The sequence below is a fragment of the Carcharhinus amblyrhynchos genome, chromosome 16 (genome assembly GCF_965287045.1).
Source record: "Carcharhinus amblyrhynchos chromosome 16, sCarAmb.v2.hapA, whole genome shotgun sequence".
NCBI lineage: Eukaryota > Metazoa > Chordata > Chondrichthyes > Carcharhiniformes > Carcharhinidae > Carcharhinus > Carcharhinus amblyrhynchos.
The window spans coordinates 38600319-38616962 of record NC_137339.1 but is presented as its reverse complement, the minus strand read 5'-3'; the positions used below and the strand labels follow the sequence as shown (position 1 = coordinate 38616962).

The window sequence follows — 16644 nt, the reverse complement described above, 5'->3', positions numbered from 1 at the left end:
TGGGAGTGTGATTGTGGAGTGGGATTGAGAGAGGGGTGGTGGTGTGGTACAAACTAATTCCTTTGCCTCGGAATCCATCTTCTCCAGCAACCATTGTTGGTTGTGGGGGCAAGGTAGTGGGTTGAGTTTGGGGAAAGGAGTTTGGTGGTAAAATTTCAGAAAATTTCTGACTATGTATGTTCTGGAGAAACTTTCTTCATTCAATTTCTGCATATGTTCATGTGCATTCCCCAGCTGTGTCTAAGGGGCATGAGTTCTTACTGCCTTGCAGTGTAGCAGGGGCTCATGCCAGCCAGCCAGATAACCTTTGCTCTTGGTATTAGCCAGAAGTTAGGAAGGGTGAATTGGAAGTCATCCCAAGATGTTAGGCTGAGGAATGAATGTGTAGTTTAGTTGAAACAATGATGAAGCAGAGGAAAAAAATCAGAGTCATGGCCTGATTAACACGATCCATGCTTACGATAAAGAAGGTTCTTGGTTTTATAATCAGTTCCTGGCAATTGGCAATGTGTATTCCACCAGTGGTATAGGACTGATGATCCACTGAAGGCACTTAAAACGGAGACTCTCAAAAACCTGGGTTAACTGCTAAATCACATCATTTTACTGAACGCGGTTACTAATATTATAAATTCCATCATTAAATCAAATCAGTATTAGTTTTGGGATACCAGAATGTAAATTTACTATTTTAAATTTGAAGGGCCAGCTTTTGTTTCTCTGCTTCTCCCAGTCCACCCTGCCCTAATGTAAAGACTTGCAGTTGTATTTTACTCAGACTGACCAGATTGTGCTTAATTTTCTTGCATAAGATGCCTACTAGTTCAGTAATGCCATTCAGGGTGAACAACCTACTACTCCTACTCAGCCTTGACTCTAGACTCTCACACTGTGTGGTTGGCTCTTCACAGTCTGTGAAATGAGCTATCGAGCCACCCATTTGTATAAGCAACTATTGCAAAGCGCACTCTACTGAAAGGATCATTAATCATCCTTAGCAGCTTTATGATAATAAAGACAGCAGTGGTTCAAGTGAAAGGCCCAACACCATCTTTTTAGGGCAACTAATGATGGACAACAAGAGTGAACTTAACCGACTGCCATAAAACCATGAGTTCTTGCATAGGTATTGATGGTAGAAGTCATGTTTTGGTCAATTTTGTGTGCAAAACGTATCAGCATTAAAACTTATGTTTATATATTGTATTTAATATAGTAGAATGTGTTTCAAAGGAAATCTATCAAACAGAATTTGACACCAGGCCACAATAAGAAATGTCAAATGAGCAAAAGTTTGACCAAAGAAAGCGGTTTTAAAAAGTGTGTTGAAGCTAGAAAGAGTGGTGGAAAGATTTAGGGATGGAATCCCAGAGCTCAGAAATTCAAAGCAAGTTGCCAATGATGCTGCAATTAAAGGAAGTGATGCATGGGAGAGCAGAGATCTTGGAGAGTAGTCATGGTCTTACAAGTGAGATTTTGGCAGAATGGGAGCCACGGGACCAGGAGCTATAAATTAACTGGACTTGAAGTGAGTTGGACTCGAGTCTTTGGATAAGCTTAATTTTATGGAGGGTGAAAGATCGGAGGGTAGTCAGGATAACAATGCAGTAGTCAAAGTCGGATATCATGAAGGAAGAAGGGTTCCAGCAGCAGATGAGCTCAGGCAGGGGTAGAATCTGGGGGATGTTAAAGAAATGGTGGTCTTGCCAATAGCTTGTGAATATAGTGGAAAGTTAATCTTGAGGTCAAATAGTAATTCAAGGGTACAAACAGGGTGTTTCAGTCTGAATTGGTTGTCCATGAGGGGGAAGAAGTTGGTGGCTAGGGGAAGAGGCTTTTGGCGCTGACTGAAGACAATGACTTTGACCATCAGAATATTTAGTTGGAAGAAATCTCAGTTCATCCAGTACTAGGTGTCACTTGAATTAGGGTGACAAGTTCAAGATAGTGGAGGAATCAAAAGAGATGGTGGTGAGGTGAAGCAGAGATTCATCAGTGTACATGTGGAAGGTCACAAGTTTTCCAAGGATGTCTGCAATGGGCAGCATGATTAGTAGATTAGAAATAGAAAGGGCCAGGGATAGATTCTGAGAGAACTCCAGAGGTAATGTGAGAGTGATAAGAAATGCTATTGCAGATAATTCTTTGGCTATGACTGAATAGATAAAGTTGGAGCCAGATGAATCCGGTGGATGATGGAAGGGAACCTTTGGAGGATGATGGTGTGATCGACCTTACCAAAGTCTGCAGACATCCTGAGGAGGTCGAAGAGAAATAATTCCACTGCCTGTCACATAGGCTGCATTTGTGAGTTTCATAAGAACTCTTTCAGGACTTGAAGTTCAGGGAAGGATTGGTACACATTTGGGAGTCAATAGCAGTTTCTTGGACTTTGAAGGTAAAGGGAGGCTGGAGGTGGGGCAATGGTTTGCACAGACGGTGGTGGGGGGTGGCGGGAATGGTCATAGGAGTTTTTTTTTGAGAAGCAAGATGATGACTGTGGATTAAATAAAGTAGGGAAGCACCCAATGAGAGAGAACATGGGTCCACAAAAGGAGGCTGGTTGAAAAGGGTTAAAGGAACACGCACTGGATCTCATGACCAAAGTGGGCTCAGAGAGAGCTTGAGTGGAGTGGGAGAATTTCAAGAGAAACTTGCAAATTTGTGACTTAAAGAAAAAACAGTAATCTTCCATTTGTTCCAGCAACTCCTAAAATTTGGTCCACAATAAAAAAGTAATGTAAATTAACTGATAAGCATTTTCATGATTGATTCTGATATTTTTCTTGCACATTATGTATTTGTGTGATATCATTTTCAATATGACTGGTATTGGATTGATTTGGTTGGAGTTGTTGTGCAGCTTCATTACATTTTCATCTTAAATTGAGCCTTTCTCCTAGAATACAAAATTTGCACTCTGATGCAATGAAAATGGACAGCCTGATGAATGAGGGAGGTCACAGCATATAAAGTACATGTTGCGCCCACCTCACCTATATCCAATTCTCAATGAACCTACAATGCAACAAGTTGCTCTCCTCATGAAATGACCTCAATAAAAGACGTGTTTTTGAACAAACTGCACTGGAACTTTGGCTGGAATTTTCCAATGTTGTACACAGCATCACCGCTGCCAATGAGGAATGATAATTTGGCACTCAGCCAAATCTCCAGCGGAGCCAGAGAATCCCAGCAGAGGATGAGGTCAGGGAATTCTGGCCTTTATGTTGAGGGTATCGGTGTGGGCAGTGAGCCTGGCCTGGAAGTGCGTAGAGTAGGCAGATCCATAATCCATGACATCAATCAACTAGTAATCCTCAATTTCTTAAAGTTTATTCATTAGTTATCAAGTTAGGCTTATATTAACACTGCAATGAGGTTACTGTGAAAAATCCCCTAGTCGCCACACTCTGGTGCTTGTTCAGGTATACTGAGGGAGAATTTAGCATGGCCAGCATGTCTTTTGGACTATGAGAGGAAACTGAGCACCCAGAGGAAACCCATGCAGACATGGGGAAAATGTGTGGACAGTCTCCGCACAGACACTGACCCAAGCTGGATCTCTGGCGCTACGAGGCAGCAGTGCTAACCACTATGCCATCTCATTGACTGCGGCGGTGGAATTTAATATGAAACAGGAGCAGGCGTAGGCCTACACTCTTCTCTGAGGTAGTGAGTTCCAAAGATTGTGACCCTCTGAGAGAAGAAATTCCTCCTCATCTTAAAGGGCGATCCCTTCGAAACTGTGTCCCCAAGTTCCAAGATCCATCAATCCACAAATCCATCTGTCAAGCCCCCTCAGAATACTCTATATTTCAAAAGATCACAACTCGGCATTTGAAATTCCAGTGAGTAGAGGCCCAACCTCCTCAACCTTTCCTCATAAGGCAACTCTTCATCCCAGGAATCAACCTTATCAACCTTCTCTGAACTGTTTTGAATGCAAAGTAAGGAAACCAAAATTGGATTTTGGAGCTCAACATTCCAACTAATACGGTGTTAATCATAAGGCCTGAACAGATATTCAGCAGCAGGAAGGGCCACTGCCAGCACCATCTGAAGTGATTATCACCTTTCAGGTTCAATGCTGATGGATTTCTACAGTTTGTTGGCATGATCGTATAATCTTTAGTGCTTCCTGGAGCTTTCTGAAGTTGCTAATGTTTGCAGGGAGTAGTTTGGCATGTGATGAAGGAACTTGCTTCCAACCTCAAAGCTTCTGCACAAGCCAGTTGCTCTCAGAGATGGGCAGTAAGTATTTTCTTTGGAATACTGATGGAATGAGCAGAGGACACACAGAGCTGGGCAAGGCACTAGTAGAGGGAGCACAGGTGATACCTTAATTCAGTGGCTCACTGTGCCATTTTCATTCAAGCCAATGCAACAATCCAAAGGCTACTGGGTGCCAAAAGCCATCCTTTGACCATATGGCTGTTGAGGCTGTTGCACTTTCCAAGCACATGTAGGCAATATGAATAGAATGAGAACTGCATTGCCAGACGAATGTGACCAAGCAGAACATAAGTGTGTTGAATCCATGTTACCACTGTTTGAACTGCTCTGTAGGAGTCCTGCAGGACTTGGCAGAGCAGACATCAAAATACATAGTGGTCTGCTACATGCTGTACGATCATGCCAGTATGAGGCAACCCTTTTTTTCACGGGATGTGACATCACTGGCTGGCCAACATTTATTGTCCATCCCCAACTGCCCTCCATTTCAGAGGGCATTTGAGAATCAACCAAATTGTTGTGGGTCTGGAGTCACGTGTAGGCCAGACCAGGTAAGGACAACAAATTTCCTTCCCTAAAGGACATTAGCAAACCAGATGGATTTTTATGACAATCAACATCAGTTTCATGGTCATCGTTAGACTTTTAATTCCAAATTTTTATTGAATTCAAATTTCCACCTACTACAGTGGGATTCGAACCCAGGTCTCCAGAGCAAGACTTTGGTCTCTGGCTTACTCGCCTAGTGATAATTCCACTGTGCCACTGCCTCCAGCTATATAGTAAGCAGTTGAAGGGAGAAGGAAGAAGCAACTGAAAAGCCAGCTTATACTCAGGCTGATGATGAACAACTCATTCGGCTATGAAATTGGTAATTGTAAACTCCTATTTGCCATTTACCAGCGGCCCTGGAATTTGACTTCCCTCTCTTTCTGCTCATTCTCATGTTCACTTGTCCACATTGCAAAAACAAAAGTCGCCACAAAATAAGTATTTCAAAGCAAGTTTATGTTTGGCTATGAAATCATTTAATTTACATTTCTAAACCTATCGGTGATTATCCATATGCATTTTCTTGGTGCTCAGCTCCTGCATGTCTTTGCCTTTCCTAGTGCTCCCGTGCAGTACTACATCACAGCTGCAACATGTCTAGTGGAAGGATGCTGACTTTCAGTGGAACACACTGCAAATGCCCTTGTATGATGATCTTCAGTCTGGACTGGCTGGAGCACAGGTACTGGGGGGACTACCAGTAAGGAGAAGAAGAGTACTGTCGTCCTGGGAGAGGAGAGCCACAGCCACTTCCCTGGGGTAGTACCTCAGCAATCCTCTTATTGTGTTACAGGACGTACTGTTGAACTGCTATGACACCCATAGTATTGTCATTTAGAAATTCCGCCTCTAAAATATGTGCAGTGTCAGTATTTGAGCTGGTGCCTGCGAATGTGAGCACAACACTTCACTGTCTTCCTGCTCTTCCACCTTTTTCTTGTCCACCACAGCCTGACCAGTTTGCAGTTCTTGGGCATTGAAAGGAGAAAGGCACAAGGGTACAGTTGTATTCAGTGGTGATTTGTGATGGAGCAGTCACAGGGAGGTAGAAACCAAGAGGTTTAAGATAATACCAGTTTGTAAATGAGAAGAGATTGTCGGTAGGTCAGTGATGGGAGTGTGGTGAATTGAACAGTGAGAGAGACTGGTAGTGCAGTTGGTGGAATGCTGAATTTGAAGATACATGTGCTGACTTTGACCACCTCTGTGAGATCATTAAACTTCTTTCGGCAATGTATCCAGGCCCGCAAGCTTGACAACTTTCAGAGATCTTTTCAATAGGGGCCCCTGGCATCATTCAAAACTCTGCTGCCGATGCCTTAACTTGCATTAAGCTCCGTTCACCGATCACTCCTTGCCTGCTGACTTATATTAGCTCCTCGCCAAGCAACGTCTTGATTTTAAAGTTCTCATTTTTATTTTCAAACCCCTTTATAGCCTTGTCCTCCCTTTCTCTGTAATGTCCTTCAGCCCCACATGCCAGTCAAGATATCTGCAATCCTTTGATTCTAGCCTCTTGGAAATCCCCAATTTTAATTGCCCCAACATTGGTGGCCACATTTTCAGTTGCCTCGGCAGTAAACTCTGGAAATCCCTCCCTAAAACTCGGTCTTTCGATCTTACTTTCCTCCTTTAAGCCATTCCTTAAAACGTACGCCTTTCACCAAGCTTTTGTCATTTGACCTAATCTCTCCTTATGCGACTCCATGTCATATTTTGTTTCACAAAGTTCCTGTGAATTATCTTAGCACATTTTATTGTTTTAATGCTGCTGTACAAATATAATTTGGTGTTGTTCACAGAATCCTACAGTGCAGAAGGAGGCCATTCGGCCCATTGAGTCTGCACCACCACAATCCCACCCAGCAAGTATCCTCTGTATTTACCTTGCTAACCGCCCTGACACTAAGTGGCAATTTAGCATGGCCAATCAACCTAGCCATCTCTGGACTGTGGGAGGAAACCGGAGCACCTGGAGGAAACCCACACTGACACGAGGAGAATGTGCAAACTCCACACAGACAGTGACCCAAGCTGGGAATCGAACCTGGGTCCCTGGTGCTGTGAGGTAGCAGTGCTAACCACTGTGCCACCATGTTGCCCCATTGTTACTGCTGTTCCTCTGCACGATTAACACTCGACGAGCAATCCAGAGACCCAGGGTCTTGCTCTGGGGACCTGGGTTTGAATCCCACAGTGGTAGATGGAAACTTGAATTCCTTCCACAGTCCAAAGATGTGCAGGTTAGGTGGATTGGCCACGCTAAATTGCCCCTTAGTGTCAGTGGGACTAGCTAGGGTAAATACATGGGCTTATGGGATTGGGCCTAGGTGGGATTGTGGTCAGTGCAGACTGAATGGCCTCCTTCTGCATTGTAGGAATCTATGATTCTATGATACCCCCTCAACAAAAACCTCCAGGGCATCATCATAAAACCTTGGAGCGTGTCTGTCCCATTTTCTGGCACCTTTGTGTCTTCTATGGTCAGAATCAATTGTAGAATGACTTCCAGTCCTCGGGCTACAATGGATCTCCCTTAGAGAGGCACAATCTAGCTTTAAGTTGTTCAGGTTTGATTTAACTGATGTTAGCCCCTCTCGATTTTGATCAGTTTGTGCTGACTAAATATGGCAGCACCAAGTCGGCATGCTGCCTGCATTGGAAACAACAGGGACAGGGTAATCCTGCCTCCTAATCCCCATGCCAATTTTTGGGACATATTGAATTTAGCCTGCATTTGTAAATTTCAATTACATTGGAGGAGGTTTCTTTTATGAATTGAATCGTCTTTATCCGGGGGAAACAAGTCAACTGCAAAAACTAAAACTAACGCCATGATTGGTATCACTTCGCCTCACATTCTATATCGGCTGGTTGTGAAGCCCCGGAATTTGAGCTGGCAACTTCAATCCAATATTTCTATGTTAGTAGAATTTATACCACATGGCTTTGATCCCGGATTCATAGTGTAATGTAAATGTGCTCCAGTGACAGTCTATCTGATTATAAAGCAATTAGCATTGATCAAATAACAATCTTGAATCTCAATTCCAACATTTGGGTTAAATGAACCCACAACATTTTGTTGCTAAAATTACAATCACTGAGGAGACTTAGCCAAAGCAAAAGCCAAAACATCATTTCAAACTACTTTTAAAATGTTAAAATGTACAGTTTGCCAGTTGAAATTTAAAGGGTACTTTTTTTATTTTGAATGTTAAATACTGACAAAATCATTTTCAGCTTTTCCTGCTTTCTCAATATATAAAAAATATTTTGTGAACTGAATGCCGGCCACAGGTGGCTCTGTCATATCTTCCATCTCAGAAGTGATATCTAAAGTGCTGCTACAGGGGACCATTTAGACGTGCATTTCAACCATTTTTAGGGACATATCTAAGTACTGATTTCAGTTAATGATGCCTTTCCTCAGACTGTAATAGTAATTTACAGCGTTCTGCACCCGAAATGGCAAGGGGTCATACATTTTTAAAATCCCGTCCATAAAATTGCACTGTACTTGCATTAGAGATGTGGTTACAGAAATTTCCAGTAATTATTATTTTGTCATCTGATAAGTCAAAGGAAATACCAATTATGGTAAAAATGTGAATACTGGTCATTGTGCACCTTTTATTAGATAGAGATAGAAAATGTCATTCTGATTTAAATTCCAGCACAATTTGCCTTTCATGTGGGTCAAATTATGGAGTCACTGTTGTATTTGTGTGCAATAGCAAAAAGAAGCACGGGCTTTTGTGATTGCATATTCAAGTCAAAATCTTGTGCCTTGCAATATACCTCTCGCGAACAAAATCTAGTGCTGAATTAAAATTAGTCATTTTTGGCCAGATTTCACTGAATTAAGCTCACTATGATCTTTGTTCAGAATTGTGTTTCACTACAGAGGGGTGCAAGCACAGAACTTTAAAGAATCAGCATTTAATTCTTTAAAGTAAATAGCCCAGATTTTGTGACCAGAATAATGGTGAAGCTGTCAGTGCTACTCATTATCAAAGTGTAAATTGGAGACATTCATCACTATTGTATATGAAGAGTGTGACATTACTTACTTACCCACTAGTTACGTGAACATATGAATTAGGAACAGGAGGAGGCCATTTGGCCCTCGAGCCTGCCCTGCTATTCAATATGATTATGGCTGATCTGATTGTGGCCTCAATTCCACGTTCCCACATAGCTCTGATTCCCACCAATGGTTCTACATATGAGACCATTCTTCACCACAGCATTCATTGGCTGGATTTTTGCCTCCTCATGGAAGCAGATATTGACTCGCAAAATGCAGAATGTTGTTTTCCCGTCAACAAAAAAATATACTCTCCTCTGACTTCCTGAACCCCATGCTATTTTCCTGTTGCCTCTTCCTGAATCGAGCTGAGGTGCATTTATTCCAAGGTTGAGATTCCCACCATGAGGACACAGGAAAATCATACTTCCACTCTCATACTATTGTTGTGTGCAGGTGAGAGTATTGAAGTCCAAGAAAAATGCATCTCCTTGGAGAGTTTGTGTCTAATGGGCAAAGGTTGGTGAGGAGTAAGGCGCATTCTGAAAGACAAATGTAAAATCTTTTGACACCTTAAAATGCACTAGGCTGTTGTCTTCAGGAACTGAGACAAGTTCTAAACAGCCAGCCTCTGCACCTGCAGCCCTCCTCCTCCCGTGCACCATTGTAACTCACAAACTGCATTGCAAACGCAAACCCACTGTGAAAGCTCAAAAATCTTGGGCAATGTTACTCATGAGTTGGGGGGTTCTTTTTGTAAGTCAGGAAAAGGCCCAATTAGTGTTTTGCACACCAGAATCAAAAATTCAATACATGGTCATTATTCTTGCATGGTTCTTCATAGTAGAGTTCAGCTGGCTGTTTAACTGCAGGAGACATCAAACTTCTCTGTCTTGACATCTACACATGCCATTATAGCACAGTATCACGATAGCAATCAGGAATGTGAAACCTTTCTGACTTACTGATCTCCCTCCCACCATTTACTCAAATACATTGAGGTAATTATAATCACCCTGTTTGGGATTTAGCACAGTTAGGAAATTAAACCTGGGACCAATTTGGTGCCTGAGACTCAGACACATTTAAATAGTGGCAGATCTCCAAATCTTGGCTGGAATTCTCCAACTTTGCCCCCATCTGAGATCCTCCGGTCCCACTGCAGTGAATGGAGATTTGGCTGAGTACCAATTCCTCCCTTCTGTCTGGCAGTGGTGGCAGGTGAACGAGATCGGAGAATCCCAGTTCTTGAGTGGATTCTTGCGGCCGTTCACGCTGATGGGATTTTCTGGTCCTGCTACAGTGAATGGAGATTTGTCAAGGCACCAAATTCTCTGTTCTTGCTGCAGCAGTTGTGGGCTTGAATGGCTGGTACGAACGCACCTCTTGTCGTTTTCACTACCGGGGCCTCATGATGGAGTTCAAGAAATGACATCTGTAGCATTTAGTGTTATTAACGCACTTGTTGCACAAGATTTTCTTTCATGAAACCTTTATAGCCATTTGGGAAATGTTGTTCCTTTTTGTTTTCACAGAGCAAGTGGGTTAGATAGTTTTGTTTGTAAAAATATTGTCAGAGGCATTTCCTGCTTAAGCTGGCAGAAGACAGGAGTTCCCTTCTCCATCGAGGTTAATTTACTCCCCTTTAGAAGATCCAATAAAGACAAGTAACACTTGGAGCAGAATCTTTAAACCCCACTGGCAGCGTGTATGACACTCCACAGCATGATCCAGCATGCTAATTTCCCTGCTCCGACCTACCCTCAGGCCATTTTCTTGCCCGCAAGCAACCAATTAACTAAGAGTTCACTGAAACTTACAGGCCAACTGGAATTTCCCTGTAGAGTCAAAGACTATTCAGACTATTCCTCAACGGCTCAAGAATTCTTAACCCTGCGCCCACACCACTGCCTCCACAGTGGAAAGTGGTGGGTGGTCCAATTGCTGAAGGCTTTTTAAATTTATCAAGGTTGGAGAGAGAATGCCACCATCTTGGGGCTCGCCTTCCCTCACTTAGCTGCAAAGGCGCCCAACTGCTTCGTTGCAGGAGAGTCTTCTGATGGTCTTTCAGCTTAAAAGCAGAGCCGCCATGCTTAATTGGATATGCACCAGCTCTCTGGCACTTAATTGGCCAATTCGGGAAAAATCATAGCCAGGTGATTGATTCCCACATGGTTCTAACTTCTAAATTTAAATTTATTTATTCGTGTTTGCAAGTAAGCTTACATTAACACTGCAAGGAAGCCCAAAGATGTGCGGGTTAGGTTAGGTTGATTGGCCATGCTAAAATTGCCCCTTAGTGACGTAAGATGCGTAGGTTAGAAGGATTAGTGGGCAAATGTGTAGGGATATGGGGGTAGAGCCTGGGTAGGATTGAGGTCAGTGTAGACTCGATGGGCCAGATGGCCTCTTTCTGCACTGTACGGTTTCTATGATTCTATGATTCCAAGTTACTGTGAAAATCCCTAGTCGCTACATTCCGGCACCGTTTTAGGTACACTGAGGGAGAATCTAGCATGGCCAATGCACCTAGCCAATACTGTGGGAGGAAACCGGAGCACCCAGAGGAAGCCCACGCAGACACAGGGAGAATGTGATGTGGGCAGCAGTGCTAACCATTATGTCATTCCGCCACCAGGGATCAAGTGATCCCCATTTGAGGCTGATGGTGGTATCCTGAAGCCCACAGGGAAAATCCTGGCCCCAGTCTCAAAATGGGATGCTTGAGTGAACCACCATGCTTTCCCACTCCTCTGTTATTTGCCATGTTTTGACAGGGAGAGTTTTGCTTTGGGACGAGAGTGGGCCACAAGTGCTCATTTGCTACAGCAACTCTGTGAGATCATTATGCAAAAAATTGGACAGTGAACGGATAAAGCATGAGATGGATAGAAAAGGAAAATTATTTTCACTTAGAAGAAATTTTTTGTACGGTAGACAATAAACAGAAGTGATTGTAATCAGCCTAAATCAGTAAAGCTTTGGGTTATCAAAGTTCTTGTTCACAAAACAGAAATCACTTATCAAGAATTTACATAAATGAAGTCTATTGTCCTAAATAAATCTAAAACCAGTCGTGTACCTAAAGGAAAAAGAAAAAAAACTGAAGATTGTAAGTGCTAATGAAAGTCATTGCATACTAAACTGATTAGTTCCTTTGTGCATTTTTGTGCCTGTCAAGTCATAAGCTACCTCTGGACATCACATCGCTGCCTCATAATAGACAACTGACATTCTGTGGTAAATGGAAAAAGAACAGAGCAGAACAGCAAATATTCTAATGCGTTGACACTCACTTGCCCTCTATTGTTCAAAATGAGGAGCAATCATCATTGTTCATCAAATGGCTCCTAATGCAGTTAAAGCATTCAGCTATAATTTCTTATTGCATTTATAATTACTGTCATAGACTATACACCTCAGTGAGCATATTAAAGCCATAAATTATGTAGGCCTTGCCATAGCTGAGGAAGTTGATTTTTCTGGCAGCAGTTATTTGTTAGGGAGCTAGGCTTTTCAGATAAAAAGATGACTGAAGTGCTTGAACAATGCAAGGAATACTTTGTTCAGTCAGTCATCTAGAGTTGACTCAGGTAATTGCAAAACAACCAAGTTCTAGTGTTTTAATAATCCATTCCATTAACGGGACTACAGTGTGCTGGTTGAGTGGCAGTTTAGTCAGAAATTGTTTTTTCCGTGATTGTTTCTATATAGAGTAAATTGATATAAAAATGTTCTGCAGTAAAATACACAAAATGGTTTCTTTCAGGGCATTGATGAAGGGTGTTTTTCTGCTTTCAAATCTTGACTAGTAAAAACCTTTCAATCTTCAAAATTTATATGCCTTGTGTTTTTGCTTATTTTCCTTTTGTCGTTTTGTAGATGCCCAGCTTCCTTCTAACATCTCAGATTGACATTTGGTTATCTGCCGAGCAAGAAGCCCACATAATCACAGCAACAAGAGCACAAAATGCTGTACCACAGATGTTGGCAGAAGAAAGCCGAGTGGCTTTGTAGATGATACAGTCACAAAGACTTGAAGGTTAAAATGTGACTTTTTCTTTTAAAAAGAAAGATTATGTGCATTGGAACTAAATAAACCTTCAAAGAGACAGATCTTTTTGCTCACCTCATTCCTTAAGCTAATAACAGCTTTATGATTATTGGAGTCAAACGCCATTAGGGTCAAAATCAACTCATTCAAACCAAATGTTGTGCTTATCAGTGATGAGGCCCCATTAAACATTAATGCAGAGTACTTACAAAAGTTGATCCGAACGGGAGAGTGACATTTGTAAGCATTTGAGTGGCACCTAAAGAACACAATACAGAATACAGTGCTCGAGATATTTGAGAATGTGCTACACGATAAATCAAAAAGAAAAAATGCTATTTATCTGACAACAAAAGAGAAATCCTCCTCTTGGAAAAATAAATTTATAGGGGGCTCTCTTATTCCCCAGGACATACAATTAGCAATTTCATAAATTGGAAAGGGGGAACTTAAAAGGGCTGGAAATGTCATATGCTGAATGGGTTCCTCGCAAAAGTAATCATTAGGCAGCCTCTGCATCTAAACATTTCGGCTGTCACACAACAGTATGCATTAAGAATAACATTTAAAGGACCAGTTATAACTCGGGTGCGCTAAAGGGGCCAAAGTATTCCTCAGCGACTCAAGAATTCTTAACCCTGCGCCCGCACCATTGCGGTGGGTGCACAGAGTTAAAATCGGCTGTTAAAATTAAATGTTTATATTGCATGGGGCCGCAAGGGATATACTCTACAAGCCTCAAGGCACTTCAAAGGAGGGAAATGTCAGGTTTTTGTAAATAATTTAGAATTCCATAAATTTTAGGGTAAGAAAATGCAGTTTTATGGAACGGCCATTCAACCCATCAGTCCTGTAGAGGCAGCACGGTGGCGCAATGGTTAGCACTGCTGCCTGACAGTGCCAGGGACCAATTCCTGGCTTGGGCACTATCTGTGTGGAGTTTGCACATTCTCCCCGTGTCTGCATGTGTTTCCTCCTAGTGATCAAGTTTCCCCCAACGGTCTGAAAGACATGTTGGTTAGATGCACTGACCCAAACAGGTGCCTGAGTGTGGCGACTAGGGAAATTTCACAGTAACTTCATTGCAGTATTAATATAAGCCTTACTTGTGACTAATAAATAAACTTTTAAAAAATTTAGATTCCATAAAGTTTAGGATAAGAAAATGCAGTTTTATGGAAAGGCCATTCATCCTATTAGCCCTGTTCCATTCAGAGTCCTTGGGCACACTGGGATGCTGGGGACACCAATAAAACACCAGGGAGCCTGCCTCATCACAATAGTGGGAGTAGTTGTGGAACTGCTGTCCGCTCTGCAGTGGCGGGTAGCAATTTGCACACATAAAGACCCTATTACAGAGTCACTGGCCTTTTGTTAAGTATGGGGCAAAATGCTAATTTAATGGAGGTGGCCTTCCTTTGATATCACAGAGGCTACCAGAACTAGAGGCTCCGTGACCCAAAAAGGAGGCTACAGGCACGGAAAAAGCAATCCCTGTGCCCTAAGTGATCTCCCCACAGGTTTTTCCTCCTTCTACCTATCTTTTTATTATTTATCTGAACTTACCTGTTGGAGCTGCCCAGTCTGCAGCCTTCCTCAGCAATGTACATGTTTCCCCATGCATGATGTGGCTGAGGCAGATTGGGCTGTGGTCCCACAGTTTGGAGGCTGTCTGTGCTACTAATACTGAGCCAATCACACTGCTGATAAGTGCAGGCTCAGGTCACATTTCTTACCCTGATGTTGGGATCCCAAAGCTTGTGGTAAAATTCAGGTCCATATATTCTATTATGGATTTTTCTTATCCTCTACGTAAAGGAACACAAATTTCCTTACTTCACCTTCCATGAAGAATCAAGCAGTATTGTTCAATATCTCTGCCAGCTTTGATCCTACTCCTCAGTAGTTGCGTTTGAGGATCCCAACTGACTGGAGGAGGCGTACCTGAGAATTGGAGGAGAGCAAATTTGACCCAGATACTGGAAGTAGAAGTGAAATATCAATCTGGAAGTACTGACCAATTAGCTTGAAATCTTTAGTGAGGGACATGCAAAGACCCATTGCATCTAAGGAGTATAAAGTCACAAGGATTAATAAGAATGGACTTAAAAATAATAGACAATGCTTCACAAACCTGCAAGAATTCTTTTAGGATATAACTGAATTAGTGGATGAAGCTTAATCAATGGACGCAACTCACTTGAATTTTCAGGAGCCGTTTAATAAAATTCTACACAGGCTTCAATAAGCATTAAGACTTATGAAGTCAGTGAGAAATTAGTCAGCTTGATTGAAAACTCAGTTGGAATTGGAAAGAGAATACAATGAGTTAGACTCTTTCTGTCATTCAGAGTTGTTTATCTGATCATTAACACTCAATTACCACTTTGTGGTCTTGTTCATGTTTCTTAAATTATTGGATAATTCAAATTATTTAAGTGCAGAGACAGTCAAATTTGAATCATCAGATGCAGAGTGTAAAGGTTGAAATTTCCTTCTGGCGGTGGGAAGCAAGTCAGGACTGTTTCCAGGTCCTTGTGAGGGGGGAGAGGGGAGGGGGTGGGGGGAGCAGTCATTCACAAATTAAGAGTAATGGGTGGACTCTCAAAAGTGAAGGGCCAATTTGAGGCCCTCCAGCTCAAAAGGGGCAGCAGTCTGCAATGGAAGGTAAGTAAGAGAGAAGATGCTTCATCATATAGAATCCATACTGTGTAGAAGGAGGCCATCTGGCCCATCAAGCCTGCACCAGGCCCTATCACTGCCATGCATTTATTCTGCTTGTCCCTGACACCAAGGGGAAATTTAGCATGGCCAATCCTCCTACACCCAGTACAGGTTAAAACTATGCAGAGGCTTGCAGCCTCATGGCTGCAATCAGCTCACAAAATGGCTGAGTACAGAAGCCCACGCTTACTTAGATGATTACATGTGGGTTATGTGACTCTTACTCTGCTGATTGGTCCTTAAAGGAACAATCACCACATCCCTCCCCCTCGAAGCCCCTTTATAGAAATTTCAATACTCAACTTACACAGTCTCAGATAATTAAACATGTAGTATATTAATTTAGTCAGTTATAAATTAAGTCTTTCAGAGGATTTCTGAATCCTTGGGAAGCAGCGTAATTCCGCTGTCTGGGATGCTTCCATAGGATTGCTGTCAGCCAAAAGCACAATGATCAGTGCCTCTTCAGTTTTGTTTCCATGGGCATGTAGGGTTGTACCTGCCACATGATAATCAGGTACTTCAGTACTAGAACAATTAGCAAAATTGGCTGCTGTGGCATCTCTCTTTTTCTCATATGGTCTATTTATTTTTGGACAATCCTTTCTTTTACGTCCACTTGATAAGACAAAGATCCAGTTTTAAAGACAACAATTCCAAGGATCCAACGCAACCCCCTACCAAAATTCCTCCACAAATGGTGTCATCCACCATTTCACCAATTGTGAATACTGCTCTATTGTCAGATACTATGGCCAGAACTCTACCAACTTGCCTGCCATGGAATCGGAGCAGGTGAGGGCCCAACAACAGAAATCACCATTGACCTCGAACGGGAATTTTGGTTTCACCCAAGGCTGTAAATTCCTGCGCTATGACTTAAGATATTCCGCGGGTGGAAAAACATTGGTGTAATCTTTCAATCATTCATCCGCTTAGAGTGTGCATTAACAATGAGCAGAAGTTTTATGCCCATGAATGGACCAACATAATCAATATGGGCTTCCATCCTTGGCCGGCCAGGCCATTCCCAAGGAATAAGTGGACA

The 16644-nt window shown here is 42.3% G+C and overlaps 1 protein-coding gene across 4 annotated transcripts in view; it reads left to right on the top strand.

Moving 5' to 3' along the window:
- Window positions 1-16644, top strand: part of tshz2 (teashirt zinc finger homeobox 2) — a 464342-nt gene that overhangs the window by 242137 nt on the left and 205561 nt on the right. The window contains exon 3 of one of the 4 annotated variants that reach the window (XM_080205014.1): window positions 12701-12876. The exons of the other annotated variants lie outside the window; for them this stretch is intronic. The gene's annotated coding sequence lies outside the window, so the exon portion shown is untranslated. Of the gene's footprint in view, window positions 1-12700; window positions 12877-16644 lie in introns of those variants that run through there. 4 annotated transcript variants of the gene reach the window in all.